Raw genomic sequence first — 2,500 nt, forward strand, 5'->3', positions numbered from 1 at the left:
CAGATGCGATGGGAGCGGGTGTGTGTGTGTGTGTGTGTGTGTGTGTGTGTGTGCGCGCGCGCGCGCGCGTGCGCTACGCGCCTGAGATGGTGACCTGAGCCTATGGCAGACCCTTAACGCCTGAGCCACCCAGCTTACTGGGTGAAGAACAGCTTACTGTTTCTTAAGCGCTTCACATTCCAAAGAACCCGTGTGCCAAAGCGGTACGGGAGCGGGGAGCGGGGAGCGGGGGAGCGGGGAGCGGGGAGCGGGGAGCGGGGAGCGGGGGGGGGGGGAGCGGGGGGGGGAGCGGGGGGGCAGCGGGGGGGGGGAGGGGGGCGCCGGCACACAGGAAACCCGTTCTCTCCCTAGGCTACAAAAAGCTCAGTGGCCCCTGGCTGGTTCTCCATAGAGCGCGCTGACTCTTAGATCTGAGTCCTGAGTTGGAGCCCCACCCTGGTTGTAGGGTACACAAGAAAAACAACGACAGAAATAACAATGAAGAGCTCGATAAAGTCCGGCGCGCGTGGCCTCTGCCGCTCTTCCTACTTGGGCTCTCTATCTCGCTGTCAAATGCAGAAGCAAGAATCTTTAAAATGAAAGAAAGAAAGATGGAAAGGAAGGAAAGGAAGGAAGGAAGGAAGGAAGGAAGGAAGGAAGGAAGGAAGGGGAAGGGGAAAGGGAAGGAAGGGGAAGGGGAAAGGGAAGGAAGGGGAAGGGGAAAGGGAAGGAAGGGGAAGGGGAAAGGGAAGGAAGGGGAAGGGGAAAGGGAAGGAAGGGGAAGGGGAAAGGGAAGGAAGGGGAAGGGGAAAGGGAAGGAAGGGGAAGGGGGAGGGGGAAGGGGAAAGGGAAGGGGAAAGGGGAAAGGGAAGGGGGAAAGGGAAAGGGAAGGGGGAAAGGGAAGGGGGAAAGGGAAAGGGGAAGGGGAAGGGGAAGGGAAGGGAGAAAGAAAAAAAAAAATTACTTTCTACGGTGACAGAAGGACGGAGGTAGCCTCCTACCCAACCCCATAGCCTGCCTCCTTTCCAGCCAAATGACCAGCACCTGGGAATGGCTTTGAACCATTCTCCATGACTTGGGCTCGCCTGGTGGAAAAAGCGGGGTGCTGTTCATCTCACTTCTGGGCCAGCGTAAGAGGATGGAGTGAGGGTAGCTCTCGGTGGGGAAGGGGGCGCCACGAGACCCAAGGCGCAGGACCACCAGAGCATGATGAGATCGTTCTGGCCTTAAGGGGTGCAGGATAGCCTGTGAATCCTTTTCCAGGGAAGAAAGAGGCCACGCGAGACAGTGCAAAACACCTTTCCACAGTGTCTGCTGATGATGCTAGGACTTCTGTCCTCAGAGATGGTACCTGTTTAGTACCACTTCAAGTTTTAAGAGAAGGGGTCGGGCGGGAGACTCGGTGGCCCACGAACATCCTGTCGTCGTTCCACTCATCTTCCTAAGCTCATCGTGGAGAACGATGACGCCGTCCAAAGGAGCAGCGCGCCGATCCATGGAAACACCTGGGTGAGCCCCAAAAACGTGACGCTAAGAAAAAGGAACCCGAGAGCCACGGGTGACCTAATGAATGCCTTGGGATTCCAGGGGTAGGTAGGAAGGAGGCAGCCGTCATACCCCAATCCTAGGCAGGACGGAGGGGGGGATCGGAGGCTGTAGGGGGAGACCGGTGAAGAGAGTCAGGGTGAGGGGAGGGGGAGGCGCGGGTGGGAAGCGGGCAGGGGGTGGTAGGGGTGTTTCTTTTCGAAGGGATGGAAACGTTCTGGAAACGGTGGCGAGGGTTGCGCATCTTTGGGAGTCCCCTAAGGAATAAAAGGCTACCGAACCGCGTCCCTTGAAGAGTATGTGAATTATGGAGTGCGAATTTTATCTCCACTTTGAAAACGGGAGGGCAAAGGGTAGGTAGACGAGGGAGGGAGGGAGGGAGGGAGGGAGGGAGGTGACCGGGGCGGGTGGTTGGTGAACAGGGCGGCGGGTGGGTCTGCCTATCTCCCTCTCTCCCTTCCCGTCCCTTCTTCCCCCTTCAGTTCCTTCGTCCGTCCGTCCCTCCCTCCCTAGCCATCCGTGCGTGCCCGCGTGTGCGCGTCCATGCCCATTCCTCCACTCTGTGGGTCCGCGCACACATTCAAAACCGGTGGTGGGGGGGGGAGGGGCTGGATGTGTAGGATACTGGGCATGCGTAGTATTCTGAGAGCTTCTGTGCGTTACCCCCACTCATCACCTCTGAGAGTGGACAGAGTCTGTGGGCGGCCACCCCCCCGCCCGGGTCCTGGGTCCGGCAGAGACTCCAAGCCAACGCAGGCCAGGCGGGGGGGGGGGTGGGGGGTGGGGGGTGGGGGGTGGGGGGTGGGGGGTGGGGGGTGGAAAAGCGTTCAGCAGGTGTAAGGGGAAGGTCCCATGATGGGTCGTTGGGGTGGGGGGAGCAAGAGAGGAGGTGGCCAGAAGAGGGGTGTCCTAGGTCATTTCAGAGAAAGGGAAAGTGGATAGCCGTCCCAGGGTCGATCGAACTTTCTGGAGAACA

The sequence above is a fragment of the Meles meles genome, unplaced genomic scaffold, assembly GCF_922984935.1.
Source record: "Meles meles unplaced genomic scaffold, mMelMel3.1 paternal haplotype, whole genome shotgun sequence".
NCBI classification, from domain to species: Eukaryota; Metazoa; Chordata; class Mammalia; order Carnivora; family Mustelidae; genus Meles; species Meles meles.